Raw genomic sequence first — 23,286 nt, forward strand, 5'->3', positions numbered from 1 at the left:
CCGCCTCCCTGGACGGAGTTTCCTCGTCCACACCGACATGCAGAAGTCCCCAGGTGCGCAAACCCGTTTTTCATTTTCACAAAGCCTGTCTCCCTAACGCCTCTGATGGGTACGTGATGACTCACAGCTGCCAGCCTGTTTGCCACAGAGATGGAAAGCCAGCTGCCACATGTGCAATGCCTGGTCGCCATGGATTTTTATGGGGTGTCACCCTGAGAAGTCCAAGCCGGGCTCCTTCCTGCTTGGTAGCATCTGCCAGTTTGACTCCCTGGGACAGGAGTCAAAACAGCAAAGGGAGCCTGTGGAAGGGAGGTAGACTTTGATGTTAAAGAAAATTCCTGAATTGAAATTCGTCTCCCAAACCACTGTATCATGTCGCCATGTTAAAAATAAACAAACTTGCGATTGATTCTCAGAAGTCATTAAACAGGCAAAATAATATTTTCTTTTTAACCAATATGGAAACCAGTGGACATGGAATCAGTCACTTCCCTCAGGAACCAGGGAGGTTGTACAAACTCTCATGAGTCGCTTTTCTTTATTTCTCTACTTACAGGTGAGTTGCTAACTTCAAGGTATCTCTTTTTCACACTCCTCATATTTTTTTTCCAATTCTTTTCCTCTATCTTTAACTTCTAGATCTTACCCACTAATTCCAGGAAAAACTCTCTTCTTTTTTTTTTTTTTATGTATCAAACATTTTTATTTGTATGTAAAAAATATATTTTAATCCTGAACTGTGTTTTACTAAGTTGCAGACATGATAGTTCTTCACACCTAAATAGTTCAGTGTTTATTTCCTAAAAATAAAGATGTTCTCCCACATTCCACAACAGTTACCAAAATCAGAAAATTCACATAGATACAGTGCTGTTATCTCGTCTGTAGACCTTACTCAAATTCCAATGGTTGTCCCAATAACATCCTTTATAGTAAAAGAAAATCCTGGATCATTCGTTACAATTAGTTGTATTGTTTCTTCAGTTTCTCAGTATTTCTTTCCTTTTCATGATATTTGTGTGTTTGAAGGCTACAGGCCAGTCATTTTGTGGAATATCCCTCCTTTGGGTTTGTGTGATGCCTCCCGACCACTTTAAAGAAAGCTTTTATAGTAAAATACCACAGAAGTGAGACACTGTCACATCCGCAGGTACTTGATGTCACTTTGTCCCAGTATTGGTGACATTAGCTTTGATCATTTGATGGAGGTAGCATCTGCCAGGTTTCTCCATTAAGTTTTTATTTTTTCCTTTGTGTGTTGACTCCATTAGACAGGTTAAGAAGTTTCTCCTCCTCTCCTCTCCTCCCTGAGACAGTTTGTCTAAGACTGGTGTTAATATCCCCTTCAATATCTCATAGGTTCTACCAGTGAAGCCATCTGGAGTTTGATTTGTGGAAATAATGTTTTGGAAAATGAATAGATCAGAAAGCTATTCAGATTTTCTATTTCATCATGAGTCAGTTTGGCTAAGTTATATTTTTTAAGGAATTTGTCCATTTCAACTACATTGTCCTATTTATGGGCATTCAGTTGTTCATTACATCTATTATTAGCCTTTTCACGTAGGCAGAATCTGTAGTAATATTCCTGCTGTCATCCGTGATGGCTCTAACTTGTGTTTCTTCCCTCCTTCTCTCTCTATTCCTTATCAGTCTAACTAGGATTTCATCAATTTTGTTGATCCTTTCAAAGAACCTGCCTTTAGGTTTGTTAGTTTTCTCTCTTGCTGTCTTTTTCCAATTTCATTGATTTCGGCCCTTACCTGTATTATTTCCTTTCTTAGGCTTAATTTGGGTTCACATTGCTCTTCTAGTTTATTCAGGTGGACCTTCAAACCATTGATTTTCAGACCTTTTGTCTCTTCTAATATAAGTATATAAAGCCATACATTTTCCTCTAAGTATTCCTTCAGATGCATCTCACAAGTTTTGATGTCGTGTATTTTCGCTATCATTTTATTTAGAAATATTTTTAGATTTCTCTTGTGATCTTTTTTGATGCGTGAAAATACGTTGCTTAATTTCCAAGTATTTGATACTTTTCTAGATAGCTTTTTGTGTGTGTGTGTGTGTGTGTGTGTGTGTGTGTGTTTTTATTTTTTATTTTTTATTTTGGTATCATTAATCTACAATTACAGAAAGAACATTATGTTTACTAGGCTCCCCCCTTCACCAAGTCCCCCCCACATACCCCTTCACAGTCACTGTCCATCTGCGTAGGAAGATGCTGTAAAATCACTACTTGTCTTCTCTGTGGTGCGCAGCCCTCCCCGTGTCCCCCACGCACTAGACATGCTGATCGTAAGGCCCTAAAACTCTCCTCTTCGTAGTCCATATTTCTTTCAATTCTGGGAGAAGAAATGGCCAACTTCAATAAGTAAAAGTAGCATGGATCCACTCAAACACAAGAAAGCTACCCATGTTTAGACTGACTTAGACCCAAGAATCAACACCACCAAGTTCTTGGAGTCCTTCAAGCTTTACAAAAGTCTTTTTCTTCTCCACGTTTTTCTAATGCTGCATCTTATGATTACTAAAGACATTTTTCTTTTGATTGTGTTATCTCCCTTATAATTTCGAATTTTCTAGCAGTATTCTTTTTACTTTGAATTATCAATTTTATTATTTAACCCATATGGTGCATTTAACAGATTTTGGAGGGTTGATCTAGAAACCCATTCTTGATCTACAATTCATTTCTTGCTCAAGGACTACATGAAGTTCTGTAATCCCTTAAGCATGTAACATGCATTTAACAAAAAAGGCCCTTAATGAACAGGGCTTGGCCAACTCATAGATTATCAAGTGGAATGGTGTGATCACCTACTTTGCAAAAAGATTCTTTGCTTCCCAAAAGAACTAACCATAATTTCCTTTAAACACTCACATGTAAAAGCATATTTTGACTGACACAAATTGTCATCCATACAGCTGTTGCTAAAAGCAAATGTAAAAATGAAAGAGGAATGAGTGGGAAGTATCATCACTTATTTTAGGCCTGTAGACTCTGCCTCATTAGACTGACTCCCTTTTCCTTAAAAAAGGCTCAACTCCAGTGTCTTTCCATGGGGATAAAAGGCTGAACTTCTGCAGATACTGCCCCGCGCCCCCACCTCAGCTCTCTAAGTAACCAGTCCTTTGGTGATGCCTGCACATGGGGTCACCAAAAGACTAACATGTCTAAAGAGTAAACCTTTGTTTCCAGGTATCTCTTCTGCAGCTCATCCTTAAGGGCGAGTGTCATATCCGGGAAGCCCGCTCCCTGTGGAAAGTATTCTCAAGTATGGATGCCGGCCCGCACCCCTCAGCTAGGGTCCCCGACTCTGCTCCTACTTCTGGATGTTCAGTGTGGGGCCTGTAAATGGATTGTTAATGTTCTCTCTGCATATGCCTTCAAGGTTCTCATCTTTTCATATGTCCTAACCATCCTTTAAAAACACAGTCCAGCCCTGTTTCTAGAAAAGGACCGAGTTAAAGGGGTGCCCCCCATGCTCAGGAGGCTGGCCTCTGCAGAAGTGGGAGGAGACTCCCACGACTCCCTGCGTGAGGAGCCTGCTGCCTGGGTGGGCCGGGGTCCCGGGGGTCCCTCCCCCTCACAGCTCCTCTGCGGCTGAAAGCAGACCGCCCGTGATGTACCGCAGGCGTACGTTTTGGTGTCCCCTCTGTGGCTGGTGTTTGCTAAGCTAGGGGCATGAAGATGGCCGACGTGGTCCCTACCCTCAAATGACTCAGTTAGGGGGATCTCTTCTTTGGGGTTAACTATTGTTCTTTCTCTAGAACCCTGTTAATATGCAACTCCTACTGGTCGGCATAATTAGTAACACAGCACGCTATGAATTTGTGCGTCAGACCTTTCCTCCCAATCCTAAAGTATCTGTGGGAGGAGAAAATGTTTAAAGAAAACATTCTCACAAACCTCTGGAAATAAATCCAACAACCCGCAGACCTTAACTGGAAAAAAACCCAACTCTGTCCCTTTAAAGACTCACTTCACTGCAACCACCGCCGCCCTCGCAGCACCCAGAGCCTCTCATCTGCAGGTAACTCGGGGCGGCGCTAGGTGGCGCCAGAAACTGCCGCCTAACAGGACGCGGGCGCAGCCCCGGCCTCGGCCTCCGGCCCCCCGGGAGTCAGCATTTCACGTCTGATGCCTCAGATTCGCCCTCTTCTCCAGGAAATGAAGAGCTGAAAACACAAAATAAACCGGTGTTCTGACAAAAGAGGCATCTACCATTATCACTGCCGGCGGTCTGATTCAATGCCCGGGGCCGGCAATGTGGCTTCAAGGCAACTTCGGAACTTCCCGAGCAGCTCTGAGCGCGCCGCCCGCTTACACTTGGAGAGAATTTCCCGTGGTCCCTGCGAGCAGCAGTGAGAACCGAGTGCCGTCGTGGATCTGAAAGGCTTTGGTCAGCTGCCGCGGGTGATTCATTCATTGCCTTCAGCACGCGTTGCCCCCTGGGATCGGCGCCTGCCCCGGGGCAGCAGAGGCGGGGAGGGAAACGGGGTGCAGCAGGCGGGGGGGCTCTGCCGGGGACGCAGGGTCCCCATCGGGCTCGGCCGACATGCTCGCGAGCGAACACTGAGGGGACGGATTCTGGGCATCAGGGGTCTGCCCTCCCCACCCTCTGTTACTGTATCACCCCGACTCATCTCCGGACTCAGGCCAGAGGCGGGGGGCACCCACTGCCCGTCCCCTCACCAACTCCAAGCGAGACTGAAGCCTAAGTAAAATGGTGAATGAGTGAAAAGTCTCTAAAGTCCCATCTTCTTCCAGTCCCTGCTTCTAACTTTCCCTCCCCCAGGCTAATCCCAGGCCATCACTTTCACCCAGGCTGTCCTGTCAGACAGGGAAATGAACAGAAAATGGGACAGATGGCTTACTATGCTACCCCTTCCAGAAATATCTATATTTTAAAAAGGAATATAACAAAAGGACAGTGTTTCATCCAAAGGAATAAATCGCTAATGGTCAAATGTGAGGCCCTGTGGAGAGAGAAACTGTATTATCACTTCCAAACAGAGAAGTTATCCCCCAGCTAACTTTTCCTCCTTCTGCATGATCTGCACAACTGACCCCACTGAAATGTATCTCCGGAGCACTTTCCTTCCAGCAGTGCCCCTAGCAACCACACTCCTAAATTTTGTGGATCTAACACTAAACTCAGCTCTCCCCCCCTCCCTATACACACACATACTCAACAGAATTCAAGCTAGCCACAACGTAAACACCAAAACTTAGTTAATGATACTGTAACTCTTCGTTCTATTTTATAATCGATGAGGTGTCTCCATCCCACAGGGGGAAGGAGGGAAGGAGATGCACTGGACGGCCTGAGGCCCCAGGGGTGCCGGCAGCGGGGGTCAGACCTGAATGCAGACCTCGGGCCCCCAGCAGCCTCACTGCTCCGGAAGCTCAGTGAGAGGAGCCAGAATGCCACTGGCACTGCCTTGGGGATGCCTGGATGCCCCACACCCACAGCTGCAGGCCCTCGGTCTCCCTTCCCAGGAGACCAAGAGCAAAGCATGTGCAAGTCAACATTAGTGACCTCATGACTGGGGTGGGGCGCAGAAAGACAATGAAAATAGGGGGACTGTACCGGCCCCTTGCCACTGTCCTGTCCCTCAGATTCCCTTAAGTACTTAACACAAATTCCACCTGGGGCTGAAAAGGACCCAGAGTAACCTTCTCATACCCAAGATTCACCCTTGGACCTTGGCTACCTTGAAAAATCATCAGGTCAGGGAGGAAAGAAGAGCTCCAGAAAGCAAGGGGGTCTGGACAGTAAAACCATGGTCCTCATTTCCTATCCTCCTTGCAGACAGCCCGCGTGGACAGTGCTTTCCAGGCTGCTGTGAAAAGGGGGGAACCTCCCCATCCTTCTCACGTTTTTACTAAAATCCCCCCTCTGTGACTGAATGGCGCACCCACCAGCCCCTTTCCTCCCACTAGACTGGTCCTTCCAGGGCTTCCTCGTTGGCCCAAAAGAGCTGCTGGGCCCCCTCCTGACAAACACATGTAAAGCCTTTGCAAGAGTTGGCCTTCCTTCACCATGGGGGAGAGCCCAAGGCCCCTGGGAAGAGATTTCCTGCACTAAAACAGGAATGAAGGGCCCAGGACACCTCTCTGTCCTAAGAGGTTCAACAGAAGGAGGTAACCAGGAACTAAGAATCAAAGACAGCTTGTGAGAAGGCCCACCATCCTCCACGGGGGCCATTCCAGCAACGGTCCCTCTAAAAACTCTTGTTGACACCCACATGAAATGCCTTCCTCTGGGGGACAGGAAAGCGGCTCTCCAGGGCACCCCGGACCCCACACTACCCCCCTGTTATATCTCATACCTACAGATGTCTTCCACAGAGGTCAGCCAAGGGCAGAAACAGAAACCAGAAACGACGCTCATTCAGTCACCCTCAGAACATACCGGGAAGCCTGGTTAGCACGAGGCGGGGCTGCAGCTGCAGCGGTCCTGGGACTTGTCCACAGCTGTGGCCGAGTGGTTTCTCTCAGCTTGGCCTGCACTGCCTGGGCACACCTTGCTTGCAAAGGCCCAGGGATGCCAGATACACCTGTACATGCATGTGTATATGTGTTTACATATATTTACATATGTCTCTATGTATATATGTACATATATATCCATATATAACCCTTTATGAGTGTGACCAAATGGGACTACACACAAAGAAAAAAATAACAATACTCTATACTTTTTCAAAACTTCCTACCTTCATAAGAAACTTTTGCAACAATCACTGTATTGTTCTAGGCCAGTCAAGAGGTAGATTGGAGCAGGTATGATTATCAGCCTTATTTGACAAATGAAGAAATTAAATTTAAATTTCCCGTACATTGAACTAGTATGAATCGAAACTAGACTCTGGATGTAGTGACTTACCGTGCCATCCCGCACCTAACAAATATGGCTTAATAATGTACAGTAATTACATATTGTGCAGTTTGAGATTTACTTTCAGCGTTTCATAAATCCATCCTAAGAAGTATTTTTGCTCAGAATACCCCTTAGTCATCCACAACTATCAACGTCACCATATCCAGCTAGACTTTATACCCACCCTTCCCCCTTCACAGTCGCAGGGTCCTCGCTGCCACCTGAGGTAGCTCACATTCCCTCAACTTTATTACACAAAGCAATTAAGCACTTCGGTCCCATCTCCTCCTCTACATGGTGCTAGGAGGAGTAGCCTTTCCTTTTACCAAAACGACCCATCCAGTTTATTCCTGAACAGAAGACTCATCACCTTTAGCACCCGGTGGAAGCCTTGAGTTACGGGGTTTTTTGGCCTGGCACAGACTGAGTTTGTAGACTATGACCCCGTCCCTCGCCATCATATGATCTGTGTTTATCTCTGTATTCCTGCTATGCATGTGTACGTAGAGATATAAACTATGATGTGGGACAGGAAATCATCGGCTGCCATGTTAGGACCTGAGGGACCTGGGGCATGACAGGCACACCAAGGAGAGTCCTGAGAGAAGGGACAGCTCCAAAGCCTGTGGCGACGGCCCGGGGGGAAGCAAGCAATTCCCAGGGGCATCCAGAACAGGTTGGTACGAGGGCCAGAAGGGCAGTGGGGGAGCACCGGCCATCAGAGAATGTCCCCAGGCCAGTTTCATTTATGACAACTTAAGACCTTGCCTCAAGCCATCAAAACTACTTACCAAGGCCCCTGCTTGACCTCCACAGGGGGTTCTACACTCCTGGGGCAGGCCAGCAGTCCCAGGCACCTAGTTGAGTACTTGTATCGCAACAAGCCTTCAAGACGGGGGATGAAAGAATTTTCTGGACCAGATGCCTTCCCGACATACCATCTGTCCCCAGATTGCAGAAGCTTCCCCATCAGCTTTTGGTAGGAGAGGGGGGGTAGACCGCCCAGGCGCCACCTGGCTGACCCGGCGATGCTGGACTACAGTGTGGGTATCTTTACACAGTTGGCAGAACACACGCCCAAATGGAAATGATTTCAGGACTAGGGCATCTTGCTGTGAGGGATAATCTGGAATTCGGGAGCTACAGGACAGCTCACGGCGTCATCTCCTCACCTCCGCATGCCATTAAGAAACCAGGGCCCAAGGGGGCGCTGTTACTTATTGGAGGCTCCCGGCTTCTTAGTGGTCAGGAGCTTCCTAGCTTCCTGTTGAGGGACCTTTGAGAAAACACAACCTGTCATAAAATGTACCCTTAATCAATCTTCATTTTCCTTATTAGTAGATGAAGCAGAGTATGTTTCGATGATAGAACCAGGATGGAGAAGAAACACATCTTCTGACATAAGTGCCATTTCCTTTCCGGCCAGGCTGCACACGTCTGTCCCCCAGCACCACAGCCATCCACCCGCCTCCCAACCTTGCCTGATGGACATCACCATGCCTGAAGGCAGAGCATCATCTGCATGCAACTGCCTGTGAAAACCACCTAGAAAAAGGCAGTATTTCAGTCTGACTCCAGAGAGAATTAATAATGAAATTTGGAGCTCTGAACAAAACATGGCCTTGGGGTGGCTGACTTAAGAGATTTTTGTCCCAGGACATTTCTGAACGGTATGTATCACCTCTGCATCGCCTGCTCAGCAGGTGAAACCAATGCCAACCTTGCCTGTTAAGCCGTGAGCTTATAAAATTTTCAGCATTTTGGTCAACTGCCAGGCATTCATCCAAGGAAGCCCATCTCAACCACAGAGGAAAAAGCCTAAGGTTTCTGAGCTAGGGCGCAACTAACAGGCAGTGAACGGGGTGGGGTCAAGAGGCTTAACTACAGCCCCAGCTGACTGACAGCAGCCACCATCCCAGCAGCCCCGCTCTGGGACCAACACCCCCTAAAGTCCTGCCATCTCCAAGTTCCTATGATCCAGGTAACCATATGGGTCTCCTCTGTGGTGTCCTAAGTGATCTGACTTTGGCAGGACAAGGACCAGAAGTGCAGGCACGCCTCCACAGGCCACCTTGACCAACCACTTTAAGAACCTGAATATTGCTAAGAAAAATCAATGTTGGAAAAAGAGGAGTTTGCCCGGGAGCCTGCTTTGCATGGAAGGAAAGCTTCAGAAGCCCAGTGGCTATGGGCCGTTACTGCGATTGTGGGATTCTGTCCCCACAGTGAAGCATTGCCTTGCCCGGCACACAAGAGGGGCACCTTCTGGTACTGACTCAGACGGCACTCACCCCACCAAGCCCCCCCACACTGTTTCCCTTGGAATCTTCTTTATAAACATTTAACTACAACCCAGCCCTGCTTATCTTAAATGAAAGCACCAGGAGAGCCTACTCTATCCCCAGCCAGAAAAATAAGGAGACAAACAACTCATGGCTACTTTAAGTATGTCTTTCTGGGCAAGGAAGAGGGGGCCGAGCAGAAGGCCCAAACCAGAGATGTCACTGGACGTCCTGACTGGAAGGAGCAGAGGGGAAAACATGCCCGTAACTTGTGGCTGTCGTGAAGTCAGGGACAGGCGGCTGGTTTGGCCGGAGCCGAGCAGTGCCTCTCTACCACCCACACAGTAGATCGACTAGGGAGGCTGATGGGCACATGGTATGATTTGTCTAAGAAACTTACGTTTCTCAGGCACATGCGTTCAAAAGGCCTTAACTCAACACATCATTCAGTGCACGGCTCGACGGCAGCCTCCCAGGGTGACATTCAAAGCCTCAGTTTTGACTATTCGACTATGACAAAGACATTGCAAGCAGCGTGGCCCTGAGAGGAGTGAACCCGGGATTGAGACAGTTTTTAGGGTGCCTTCTCTCCAGAGCAAAGCTCAAAGGCGGCCGCAGAGGTGGAAGCCCTGGTACACATTCTCTTTTCCCCTTTCTCTACAGTCCCATAATGGCAGTAATGACCCTATAGAAAGAGGAAGAGTTCAGAGATCTCTCGGCGGTCAAGTGAGACGACAGAAGCCCACAAGTCAAGAGAAGAAGCCTCAGAACGAAACGTACTTGGCCAGCACCCTGATCTTGGACTTCGCGGCCTCCAGAGCCGCGAGACACACGTTGCTAGTTTACGCTGCCCAGGCTGCGGTCTTCTGTTACGGCAGCCTGGGCAGCCCAAGGTGCCAGGGCTCAGCCGCCACAACCCTGCAGTGAAGCCCTTGGCCCAGGCCTCAGGCATGCGCCATAGCACACGGGGTGTCGCAACACCCAAGTTTAATCACCACCACAAAGCGGGTTCCAATAAATCTGCAGGTGGCAGGTTACTCCCCAGGGATTTCTAGACAAACAGACCTCTGCTGCCTCTTTGTCTCTTTACTTTCACTGTGGAGCTTCCAGCACAGTCCGCGAGGCAGGTCTGAGGTCCTCCACCTAATCTGGGCGTTTGGCTTTCTCCTCTGCTGCACCAGGTCGGCTGAGTTACTTGCCATTGCGGACTGTGTACAATCTGCTTTGTTAATTTCTCTTCTCCTAAAGATAGTTTATAAGCACCTGAAGCACAGAATCGAATCCACATCTCATTTTTTTCTCAACCTCCACAAAGCCTGCCACAAAACTTAGCATATAATAGGAAATCAATATGGATTTGATTTATTGGCCAAATAAACAGCAGCAATGTTTGTGGTTGGGTAAAACTGCAATGATTTGTGACAGGCTCCGCTATGTCAAGAAAAGACCTGCCATCTTTTACACACAGGATAGAGGGCTTGCTCTTACGCACCACCCCACTTAATAGCCATAATTGCTCATATTTGTCTAGTGCTACATAGCACGCAAACGACCTTCAAGCAGGGTATTCCTGCAGGTTTCTTCCCACAAGTCTGGCAAGTGCGACCCTCAGGTGGGAGCCCATCAGGGCAGATGTGCACAAAGCCCACCTCCTCAATCTCCACCTTTCTCTCTCCGAACCTCTCAAACAATGCAGGTTTGAGACCACAAGTCCAGCAGAATTTAAATGGTTGTTTTAAAAGTTCTATTTACTCACAGGTCAGAGTCACAAGGGAGAATCTCCATATACAACCTAAACAAGGAAAACAACTTTGAAAAGCAGACGTGATCAACTCCCTCACATTCAAAACTCCTTCCAGCCTGAGGGCTGCCTGGAGCCCCCTGTCCCGATGGAGGCCCACGAAGCAGGATCTATGCTGGTGTGTGACTCTACACACAAGGTAGAGTGGAAGGCTCTGGAATACAGGGAAATAGTTCCACCTAGTTCTTTTGTGTAGAAGCAGACAGGCTTTGTGGGAAAAATAAGTAGTGAAAGGGTAACATCATGCCCTCAGCCAGAGGGGTGTATGCAAAAGAAAAAGGAGGTTGTCAAAACTCCTTTGTCCAAAGCTACAAGAAAGCCCCCCAGCTTGCTACACCCGATGAGTGCCTCCTCTGTGCAGGCCACCCCCAAACAGGAGGCTCAGGGCCGGCATTTTGTTTCTCCTTGAGCAAACAGGACACACCACTTCAACAGAAGAACAGAGCAGTTCACACTTAATAAATGTAAGAATGGTTTTATGAAACATTTGAAATTTTATATATAAAACTGAACAGGGGCTTCCTGTCCAATGTATTTCTTACTGCAGCAGTGGACCAAAACAGTGGGAAAGTTCTGCCATGGCAGCAGCAAGGGCGCTGCAGGAGTAATGCTCGACCTTCTCCTTTCCTGGCTCAGCACAATGGAAGAACAGCGCTGTTTTCTGAGAGAGCAGCGCTTACTGCAAGAGCCGACGGGCAGGGAGGTGCGAGCCCTGGCTTCCGGCCTGTGAATCACCCGGTGTCACTGCTGAGTAGACAGGCCCTCGGCGAGTGACTTAACCTCTCTGAGTCTTGGTTTCTTCATCTTTCCGTAGGAATACCACCTACTTCATCCTGGAGCCCCGAGGACTAGCTGACACACTGCCTGCAAGTGCCCAGCGCAGTGCCCAGAGGACATAGGCAGGAAATGTGACTTCCTGCCTTGTCCACACTCCCCACCCCATGCCAACCCCCTGCAGGGCCTGTGGGCTCACCTCTGCATTTTCCCGTTTTTCCTAGGAGCAGCTCTGGTGACCCAGAAAAGGCTGCATAACAATCTGAATCATGTCCAGAAGCAGTCACTGAACGAAAAAGAGTTGTGTATATTTGACTCAAGTTTTTGAAAATATGTGTCTCAGAGAATATATGTCTTCTCAAGAAGACTGCCATTTGTCCTGACTTGCACAGAGCAGAGGCCCAGGAGAAATGCTGTGTTAGATGAGTGGCTTCCGTGCCTTCAGGGTCCCTGAAAAATAGCGGTATCATATTTAAGCAATAGAAACGGCTTCGGGATCTCCCCCATCTTTCCACATTCCTGTGTGCAGGGGGTTTCCGCAGCCCCGGGAGGGACCTCAGTAAATGCTAACTAACCACAGCAGTAGACAGACCAGGACACTCCACTCTTCTCCTTTTCAGGCATAGCCATTTAATTCTGAAAGAGCAGAGGCCTGTGGGTTTCCCCTGCTCCGGCGGACACTGCCGGCGAGGACCAACCCCTGGTCAGCCTGTTTCAAACACAGTCAGGTGTTCAACTTTCTAAGTGGGAACAAGCAACCGTCCCCGATCCCAAGACCCTGAGGGAACCAAGCTAACCACAGGGGCCCCCTGCTGTGCCCCCCATCTGGCAGCGTGAGGATGTGCCCTCTGAGGACCTCCTGGCTCCTACTGGGCAGCCGCGCTGTCTGTCCTCACTGTCTGTCTGTCCTCGCTGTCTGTCCTCGCTGTCTGTCCTCATTGTCCTCGCTGTCTGTCTGTCCTCACTGTCCTCACTGTCTGTCTGTCCTCGCTGTCTGTCCTTGTTGTCTGTCCTCGCTGTCTGTCTGTCCTCACTGTCTGTCCTCACTGTCTGTCTGTCCTCACTGTCACTCTCCTTGCTGGCACTCTCTCTGCACCAGTTCTTTCCTGAAACCCGTGTCTCCTGCAGAATACTTCTACTGTTCTGCATCCCCCTGCAGCCGATTTGCACCTTCCCCAGATTACTTACTCCGTTCCGACGTGTACAACGATTACCTGAAAAGATGCCCCACCTGCCCGATGGACGGTGAGCGCCCTGAGAGCAGGGACACCCCCCCAACACCCCCGCTGGACCTTCTGTCCCTGACACAGTGCCTGGCGCATGGCAAGCACTCAGCAGTCTGCTGAATCGCCCTGATCAGAGTTCTCACCATGTCAGTTGTTGGTTTGTGCCTACACCGAGCCTCAGGCCCGCCCTCCTTTGTCCTACATCAGGATGGAGCGCTTTCATAACCCTGAAAGAAACAGCACCGCAGAAGAAAGGAAGGCGGAGGCAGGAGAGGCTCCCTCCCGCGCAGGTCCTGGCGGTTCTTCCCACCTGTGAGCCACGTGGGCTGCTCGCCTGGGGCCCCGCCACCCACGTGGCCAGGGCTGAGGGACTGGTTTCACCTGAAAAGTGGCTCCCTCCCTCTGGGCGGTCAAAGGCTTCCTGCATCTGTACTGAGAATGACACTGCATTTAATTTAGAATTCTTTTTGCCATAATCTCACCGCACTTCCTAACCAGAGAACCGATCTTCATTACATCTCATGTTCATTTCACCTCCTGCCCACATATCCTGACATTCCGGTCTTTGGAGGCAGGCTGAGCTGAGACCCTGAAGAAGGGCAGCATGTCCTGCAAAGTCAAGGCTGCCCACACTATCCCGGAGCAGCCCCCCTTCCTCGGGTCAGTCGCAGGCTGGCTGGGCTCTGCCACTGTCCCCCACTTAGTGCCTGGTGTCGCCCGGGAAGGAAGGCTGAGCGCCCTGGGGTGGTGGGGGGACCAACGTCCCCAGCATCCATTCCCACAGCCAGAACAATGAGAAGCCTCCTTGAAGTTCTCTTTCTCCCCTACCCCAGGTTTGGAGAATGCTCTTCGTGAGGTCTGGCTGGGTCCCAGATGGACACGGGGCTCCAAACTGCCCCCCTCACTTCCCTGACCAGCAGAATGCCTAAGGCATTTGCACATGCTCAGTCCTCCTGCAAGCCTCCTTCCAAAAACAAAAGAGAGGCCTTTTCCCCCTTTGGGGCAGACAGCGGCTTTGACCACTTGAATATGTGCCGCTAGCAGCAGCGGCCAAAGGAGATCGGACAGAAAGGCCCAGTTCCCTCCACACCGATCCCACCCAGGGGTCATTTGAAGAGGCTGAGAAGCCCAGGGGCTCTGTGGCTGCATGAGAATTCAGTGCAGTCTGTACCCTGCACTTCCCAAAGTCAGTAGGAACCAAGCCTATAAAACTGATTACAGACACTTGCAGACCCCATCCTGACTTGAGCAACTAGGATAGTATCCAGGGACTGTCACCTCTGTGTTAGGGTTCTCTCCATCCAACATACCTGGAAAAACATGCAATACGTCCCAGACACCCACATGTAAGGCAGGGTATGTTTACTACCCATCACAGTTTGCGGTGCCACCATATGCACCCAGCTGCTGAGCTAGAAGCCGAGAAATTCTGGTTGCTTCACGCTTCCCCATACCCAGTGCGTTCATTCTGACTCTCCTCTGCAGCTGTCTCTGCTCTACATCCCGGTCACCGTATTAGGTTCATTGCTTTTCTCCCCGCTTCCCTCTGAAACGCCTTCCACAAAACTGTCGAGTAATTTTTCTAACATTTAAGTCTGACTTCATCCCTCCCTTGCTCAAAATTCTTCAGCAATGCTCCATTCGTCTCGGACATAAAAACTGAGTCCTTCCGGTGGCTTCAGGATTTGGTCCTTCCCTCCCTACCACCCACCCTTAGGTCCCTCCTTACCCCTTAGACTCCAGTGACTCTAAATGGCTTTGGGCTCGACAGACCTGCTAGAGGCTCACATACACCCTAGGGTGTTCCTCTCCCTAGGATGCATTTCCTCTCTGGTTTGCTCTCTGTTTTCAAGACTGCCGACTATTTAGCTGACTGCCCTAATTTCGTTCTGCTCATGTCCAAACCAGCACACGTTAGTCCGCCCCTGTCCATGTGCTATTTCTTTTATCAGCCAAGCTCAGCAGAAGCTTGAAGAGAAGTTCATTTTTCCCACCCCTTATACGATGTCCCACAGGGCAGAATCTAGTGGCCAAGTCAGACCTGTTTTGGAGCCTTCTCTATAGGGAGACTTTTCAGTTTCACCGGCCAACAAATTCCCCATATTGATTAAACCTGCTTGAACTGGGTTTTCCACCTCTTACGACACAGAGACCTTTATCTGATGCGGCAGAAAGAAACAGTACTCTCTTTGAAAGAAGCGGCTTTCCTTAGCATGAATGGTAAAATAACATAAAATTAAGGCAGTTCAGTAAATGCAGCATTGAATATAGTCGAGAAGCTTGAATCCTAAATGAAAATTTGCCTGTTTCTTCTTGGGACCCTAGTTTCTCATGCTATTTTCCTCTATAAACTGAGTCTATTCCTAGCAATTCCTCTCTTAATTTTATAACACAGTTCATACTAGTGAAGTCTGGAAAGATGTCTGGTCAGTGCGGGCTGTTATAACAAAGTGCCACAGACTGGGTGGCTTATGAACAATGGAAATTTATTTCTGATCATTTTAGAGGCTGGAAGTCCAAGATTAGGCTGGGTTCTCGTGAAGCCCCGTTCCGAGTCTCAGGCTGCTGATTTCTCTCTGTGTCCTCACGGAAGGGGCGAGAGAGCTCTCTGGGGTCACTTCTATAAGGACACTAATCCCATTCAGGGCTCCAGCCTCGCAACCTCATCCCCTCCCAAAGGCCCCACATCCTAATCCCATCACTTCCAGGGTGTGGATGCTACAGAAGATCTCAGATCACAGTGAAAGAGTTCTGCCATTCTTTCATATATGTATTCAGTCATTTAAATATATATAGAGAGAGAGAGGGAGAGAGAGGGGAGGGAGAGGGAAAGAACTTATCATGCACTTGGCATGGATACATAGAAAAACCTGAGACATCCTCTAGGCAGCACACACTAGCCAGCTGCACTCCAGGCAAACCGGAGCCCAGACACCGAATCTGGGCCCCCTCACGTTTCTGTAAGTTGTGCTGGAGCCCAGCTGCCCCCGTTTGTCCACGTACTCTGGCAGCTCTTGCCCTCTGCCAGCAGAGCTGAGTGGTTGCCAGACACCATATGACCTGCAAACCTAAAATATTCGCTCTCTGGCACTTCACAGAGAAAGTTTGCCAACTTCTGCTCTAGGCTATTCCCCACAACTGAGAGTTCTGGTTACAATAAACCTTCCTTCCCTGAATAGCTGGAGTGAAGTATATACTTTACCAACTTGTGTTTAAGACACAAAGTATCAAATTACATGCCTCAAAAACAAGCATGGTAGAGAAAAGAAAAACGTTTTTAAACATATTCAACTGAATGCATTTTGTGTTTCCAGAATTAACTGGTACCACAAACAAGACGCCGGCCCTGAGAACCATCCTTAGGACCCCCCTGGAAATATGGGCAAAAACCATCCCAACTGGTGTCAATGAAAACCCAAGTGCCGCCAGTATGACACATTAACAAAGGAGAGGTTTGGTATTTTCTCCTCTATCCTCTCCCCTGATGCAGTTTATTTCTCAAAACAATGATCTGATTTCAAGAAACCATAATCTAGGCCTAAAAGAGAAAAATAAACACCAGCACATTTTAAAGCTGAAATTTAGAAATAAGTCCCTGGTCTTTTGTTGTTTCCCCTCCATCAGTCTGTGGTGACCCACAGGTTAACTTCTAGCCCCAGCATTCCCGTTTCCCTTGCACTGAGGCTTTCTCGACACTCTTCTCAGGGGCCAGCGGGATCCACATCACACACACTCACATTACTGTGCAGAGGAAAGAGCACGGCTGCCCTGCGGACCCCCAGACACCTGTGCGCATTTGCTCTGCCCCTCAGAGGGGCTGCAATGGAGGGACTGCATTTTTCTTGTCTGATCCATGGTCTCCTCAACAGTATGCAGGATGCGAATTCCTATTTTCTCGAGTCGTGAGAGAATGTAAGGAGATGATTCACAAGAGTGTCTCACCCGGCGGCAGGTGCAGAGCTTTCAGCAAATGCACCTTCTTTCCTCTTCCTTCCAGCCTCTATTTCTCAGAAAATGCAAAGCAAACGCTCATCTGAACAGGAGAATCACAGTCTCCTACCATCTGGAGGCCTTCCTGTGTCAGAGGAGAAAGGAAAGCTGCGAACTGGGAGGGGACGAAGTGATCGAACTGTGTCCTGGGACTGCTCCTCGCCGTTCCCTCAACTCCCGACCCCAAGATTAAAGATGAGAGTAGGTTTCTGTTTCAAAAACGAACGGAGCGCTGCAGGCACCAATCAATCGTAACCGCTGATGGAATCTTGGCCAGCAGTACCTTCTCCAAGGCGGTCTGACTCATCTGGATCTAACTGGGCGTCCGCTTTAGAGCAGCCAAAAAATACAGTGCCGTACACATCACAGATCAGAGGGGAGGCGAACTTGCTGCGGCCACAGGGCTTTGATGGCCAAAATTAGGCAGCAGCTCTGTGGGTTCCGTTTAGGGACAGGTAAATGTTCACCAGCTTATTTAGAGAAAACCTCTACAGGACCCCGATTTAGCTAGTTGAGACCCAAAACATGAAGGAACAAGAAAAAGCATTCAGGGTGGCTGGCCGCTTGGGTGGTCAGTAAGAGACACCAACTTATTTTCATCCTGCGACCAAGTTTGTTGGAAATTAACTAATATTCTCTTCTGGGCTTCGAGGTAATGAGGGACTTGGGCTTTTCAGCAAGAAAGAGTGCTCAACTCTAAGCTTAGAAATGTCAGTTATACCTAAAAACACTCTCATTATTTGTAGGAGAAAACAATTTTTCTCCGTTTACCAAAAACAAAAAAAAGAATACTTCTTTCTAATTCCAGCATTACACAGAAATACCAAACCGTCAGAATTTAAATGGTAAATGGTCCCATGGGACACTTACTCTTGGTAGCATCACAGCCTCCTAAAAGTTACGAAAGGCTCTTTCAAGAAAAATACCTACACAACATAATCTTGCCTACAGTTTCAGTATTGAGACTTCCTGAGGACCTCCCAGGGAGCCCCTTGGGCTCTATATTCCGAGATGAAAGATTCCTGTATCAAATCTAATAAACCAAAAGACAAAACCATCTACTAAATGATGACGTGCCTCAAGGTCTGCCAGGACTTCTCTCTCATTCGTGCCGGTCACAGCCAAATGCCTGCTTCTCCAAGGACCCCAGCTCACCAAAGATGACTAGCCTCACCTTCTGTCTCCCACTCAGAAGCCCTTGGAATATCTGCTCTACAGAACTAGGAAGGCTATGAACCAAACTCCTAAATAATCTTAACACGAAATGATGAAAGAAGATAGCAGAAAGCATTCAGATATAGAAATCATTCATTCATTCATTCAACAAATATTTATTGCACACCGGTTGTGTGAAAGACCTTATTTCAGAGCCCTAGGGGTACTAAGTGAACAGGTAGCTATAATTGCTACCTTCTCAGGGCTCAGAACGTTGGCCCTACTTTCGCCGTATCAGGTTATCTGACTTTGTAAGATGCACTTTTCTCATAGAAAACTGTTATAATGTATACCTTGCATGTGGTAGTAAATCTTGTTTTAAATGCTAATGCCAAGGCACTTGGCACGTGATGGATATTCAAATATTGCCAATTATTATTTTAAGCACCACTGTGGGGAAAAAACGATTCTATGGCAAGCATTGGTTCTTCAGACTATGTATCACTGCTGAAAGGCTTTATAGTAGCCCTACCATTCACTCCTCCAAAGAATTCCACGAGCACTGGGGCGGCGGCCAAAGGGGAGGCTGGGCTCAGTTCCACCATTCCGGACCCTCTTGTACCAGCCTTGGTTGGTCACTGTTTCCAGAAGGTGCTTTGAGTCATTGATCACTGTTGAATTGCCCCTTGGTTAAGGTGGTGTTTTCAGCATGGATACAGCTCTGTTTCTTTTTAAAGGAACATCTTCCGTCTTCTGAGACAACAATGGTTTGGCCCCTAAATTTGTTACAATGCAGATTCCCCACTTAATGTCTCCATCACTGAAATATCCTAAACCACAAGGTAGCTTGTAACACGTTTTAGTTCTCCATAGAGATGCTGTAATGGAAATGTCAAAAATTTTCTAAGCAAATATTGGAAAAAATAGACTATAGAACATAGGGATGAACAATGAACTATGATATGAATTTTCAGAGATGATCTATTTTAGAAAAAGAGTCACCAAAATCTATCCTATTGTGTCAGCTAAATTTATTTGCCTTTAAGCTCCAAATCTATCCTTTATGGTCTGTTCTGTAAAAATGAATATGGGCCTTTAAATATTTCTTCTTTGCCAGCTGGCAATGATGTTAAGCTTTGTCAATGGTGGGAGATGGAGGGACACTGGAGGAGAAAAGGTATTTTTCTCTTTGTGGTCTGGCACATTCCTCTTGCCAGACTCCTACAGCTCCTGATTTCTCCAGCGCTGGGTGCCTGCAGGCAAGGTCCACGTGTCACCCGACTCTCACAGCAAGTGGGCTCGCCAGCACCTGGCTTCTGCAGTGAATGCGGACAGCCAGGGGCACCTGATGCCCGGCAGCTTTTCCAGAGCACCCTCGGTTGGATTTGCAATGAGTTGTAAGGATGGCATTTGTCTGTGGATGGCTTCCCAGCCCCCCAGAGGGCAGATGTCTAGCAAGTTCCGCAAGCACAGCTTCGCAGTGACTCCCCTGCTGGCCAGCGAGCCGCAGCTGTGCCCAGTCCAGTGAGGTCTGCATCCCAGCCCTGAGGGTGAGGGATCACGCTTCCTTCGGAGCTAGGCTCCGTCTGAGATGTAGTGAACGCCTCTCATGTCTGTGATTCCCGAATTCTTCAGAGTCCCTTGACTTCTTACTCACCAGTTCCCCATTAACCTAACCCTGTGTATGGAGAGTCATTCTTCATGTTAGATGTTCCTTATTCTAATTCCTGTGCAGCTCTGTCTTCTGGTTGGGTCCTGACTTATACTCCTGGATACCATTTAGGAATTCATTCAGGTACACAAAGGCCACTGTTTAGAGGAAGTAAAGCGCTACTTATCCACGTGTAGTACTACGGAACTAACATGCCAGAACTTTTACAATAGTCTTTGCACTGAAGATGGGGAACTAGAACCACAATTATGTGAAGCCATTTCTGGGCCCACAGAAGGAAAGGTGATCACTCCCTCATCATCACTCCACCTAGAATACATTCCATTATTGTACTTAGAACACTCTGCTGAATTATACATACCTATCTCCCATTTAGAGCACTTTCAGGGCAAAGCTCATAATTTACTTGTACTGTATGCACACCAGTGCTTACCATACAGTAGAAGCTTCATAAGCAACTTGTCTAAGGTAAAACAGCTAGTTAATTTCAGAACCAGTATATGTTTTCTCCTTTCCAAGGCCATATTAATATTTATTTAAAATTTCCAGCAACTGGCCGTTCTGTAATTAAGGTGACTCTAGGATGGGTGACATAGTGCGTCTTCTCTATTATTTATACTGCATTCCTCCTCCACATTGATTTGGGTTTACTCTTCCCTGCAAATATTATTACTTAGTTCTCCCTGGTTGTCTGCTAGAAACCTTATTCCACCTTGATCAAATGTCATATTTATCTTAGTGTGAAAATGCTAAAGATTTAATAGTAGAGGAAACTGTGTTTGAGGGAGAAAAGGGATAGGAGAATTCTCTGGGCTCTCTGCTATATACAGTAAATAAAAGAAACTCTAAGGATTTAAAAATTGTAGCAGTTAACAAAAAGAAAAGGAAAACAGCAATATTAGTATAAAAGTTAAACTCAAGACAGAAAAGCATTAAGAAAGACAAAAGAAGATCTTCTCACTTCTGTATAGATGGTAAAATGTAAATGTAGGTATAATAGTCATGAATAATTTTGCACCGAACAACATAATATATGTGTCGGTTTAATCATATAAAACAAAATTCCATTTCAGAATAGTAGGTCTGAAGATATGTAAGTATCTCTTCTCTTTCTATAAGAACCCATTATTATTATAGTAGTAATTTTTCAAGTATAAGCCTTCTAAAAAAAAGGGTAATGAGAGATCAGTGAATGCTCGACAGCAGAACCCAGATGGAGAAGCAGTGATCAGTAGATAAAACAGACCAAAAGAAGTAGGTTCTACGTGTCTCGACAAAAAGGGGGGTGCTGCTGCAGTGAAGGGGATGATCTGTCTGACAGACCTAAAGAGGGTCTGGACTGAGAAGCAGCACAGACAGCAGAGACGGGGAATGGAATTCCATCGGAATACACGGGACTTGGCTGAAGAGATGTGTGAGGAGCAGCCGTCCACAAGTCCTTACGGGCCTTCCCCTCTTCTGCCAGCAGATGCTAAAACAAAGCATCACCCCAAGGTCAAAATAAATGGATAGATAATAGGTGATGACAGACAGATAGATAAATAGATGATAGATAGATATAGGTTCTTCTCTAAAAAAAAAAGTCAGGGAACTGGCCTTTATATTCTATGAGTGCTCATAGAAATAGAGCGATCAGTGTGGATATTGCCGCCTTAGAGAAATGCCTCCTCATCACAGCACTCATAGAATATAAAGGCCAGTTCCCTGACCACTCAGCTCAAAGAGAAGCGTCCCAGTCAACCGAGCGCGGCCACACACACAGAGCTCCAAATCATTCAGTTCACTGGTCACAAAGACGAACAGGCAACCAAGAAACATCAAACACGTGAGAGAAGCCTGCAGCACAAAGGAAACTGGGGGGAACATTTTTAATCAAAATTCTAATTATTATCATTAGAGAGATTGGAATTGATATTGCATCCTAAGCAGGATGCTACAGAAAAGGAGAATATGAAAATAAAAAAGGAGATTAAAAGCAATTGCTAAAACACACACTAAAATAGGACAGTTGAAAGACAATAGAGGAAATCTCTCACAAAGGAGAACGTAAAGACTGGAGAGACGGAAAGCAGGAGAGGAAAGGTGAGATGCAGGACCGACACATAGGATTCACTGTTTAACAGGCATTTTAAAAAGAGAAAATGGAGTCAAAGAAGTAACAGAAGGACATTTTCCAGGGCAGAAGACTTGTCTTCACATTCAAAAGATTTATGAGCTAATAGGGACAAAAGGAAAAGACTCATGGCTGTAAACATTATTGCGAAAGGAAAGAAGAGTAAAACAAATGCCCTGCAAACTGCTCGATATTAGGAGATATGGAATTAATATCTTCAAAAATCTGAGGGAAATTAATTTACAGTCTAAAATTTAATACTCAGCCAAACTCCCCCTTAAATGCAAGGGAAGTCTACAAAAAATTCAGACAAATGAAGTTTGAGAAAGATCACCTCCCGCATAAATTTTAGTTTAGAATGTACTCCAGAAAAACAAGGGGATAAACCAAGAAAAAGGAGATACAGAATCCATGAAGCAGGAGATCAAACACAGTAGCAGGAAGAGACATCTCAGCATGGCAGCCACGGGCATGGCCACAGGTGCCAGCTGCCGCAGGGAGAGGGGGCCCCTGGCGGGGATGCACTCGGGGAGGCGCGAACATCCCTCAATAGCTGGGATTTCGGAAGAGGAAATACCTGGATGTATGATAAAATTTACAGGTGCAATAAAAAAGATACAATACAATACACCCAGGAAAAGCAAGAGTCATACATCAGGATGCAGTGTCAGGAAATCAAACCATTAGAACAGCACTTCAGTAGATTCCGAAAAAATAATAGAATAAGTCTCAAGCAAAGTATAGAATCATTAAGAATCTTCAAAATGATAATGATCTAGTGATAGATAAATGTTTCTTTAATCAATTAGGAAAAGAAGAAGTGTTCAGCAATTCCACAATAAAGATAAAAAAAAAAACTATTCAACAAAGCCATGGGGAAAAAAATATGCTATTTTTAACAAACAGTGAAGTATAAGGAAAAATCCACTTGCACATTCTCCTTTAAGTGTTTCTCCTCTTAAGGAAATATAATCATACCATGTGGCTTGACTCTATAATGAAAATAAATATTCATAAAAATGAAAATATTTATTCCATTTCAACTGTTAGAATCAATCTATTGAGAATGTAAGAATAAAGGACCAAATAGAAAATACATTTTACCTATCTTGAAATGTATTAATAATAATAAAAACAATAACAACTAATATTTAAAGATCACAATACTATGTATCAGATACTGAACTCAGAAATATTATACAGACAGGAAAAGTAAGAAACAGTGAGGTCCTTTAACTTGCCCAAGGTCACACAGTTTGTCATAGGCAGGCCAAACCCACAGATAGTCTAGCTTCAGAGGCAGAGTTCTAAACCACTGTGCTGTATTTCCTCATTTGCATTTGCTAAAATACAGCAGATAGATTTTACATATTAAAGTGG

General features: G+C 46.7%; 1 protein-coding gene and 1 long non-coding RNA gene across 9 annotated transcripts in view; both read right to left on the reverse strand.

Annotated features, from left to right (window-relative positions):
• RNF144B (ring finger protein 144B) overlaps positions 1-23,286 on the reverse strand; it is a 343,986-nt gene that overhangs the window by 167,186 nt on the left and 153,514 nt on the right. The window lies entirely within an intron of this gene.
• Positions 11,436-16,693, reverse strand: LOC140846790 (uncharacterized). 2 transcript variants are annotated; one of them, XR_012126198.1, is made up of 2 exons: positions 13,120-16,693; positions 11,436-12,200 (listed from the first exon to the last, which is right to left on the reverse strand). It is a non-coding gene; the product is annotated as an uncharacterized lncRNA (long non-coding RNA). The 2 variants fall into 2 exon arrangements; XR_012126199.1 differs by having other exon boundaries at positions 12,939-13,121.

Source organism: Manis javanica, chromosome 16, assembly GCF_040802235.1.
Source record: "Manis javanica isolate MJ-LG chromosome 16, MJ_LKY, whole genome shotgun sequence".
Taxonomy (NCBI): domain Eukaryota; kingdom Metazoa; phylum Chordata; class Mammalia; order Pholidota; family Manidae; genus Manis; species Manis javanica.